Genomic DNA, 377 nt, shown 5'->3' on the forward strand with positions numbered 1-377 from the left:
AACGACGACCATCGCGATCTTCCGTGAAAAAATTTAATAGCAAACGAAACTAGAAACAAAATGTGATCAAAAGTTATATGAGAAGATTCGCAAGGACATTGTCTTTCTAACGAGTGCATAAAGTTTCATACATTAATTGCGTAAAGGATAGTAATTAATGAAAAACCAATGGCGTCTTCGACAACAATTCAAAGGCTCCGCAGAATAATTATTAATAATTAATTAATTAGGGACAAATTTATATCGAAAAATATATTGGAAAGTTCTTGAAGGATCTGGCTTTACGATGCAATTATAAAAGTTCGTAAATTAATCACAGATATTGAGTAATTAGTGAATTTTCCACTATATTTTAGTAATTTTGATTTACTAAAATA

This window comes from Eufriesea mexicana, unplaced genomic scaffold (genome assembly GCF_001483705.2).
Source record: "Eufriesea mexicana isolate 0111107269 unplaced genomic scaffold, ASM148370v2 scaffold1289, whole genome shotgun sequence".
NCBI classification, from domain to species: domain Eukaryota; kingdom Metazoa; phylum Arthropoda; class Insecta; order Hymenoptera; family Apidae; genus Eufriesea; species Eufriesea mexicana.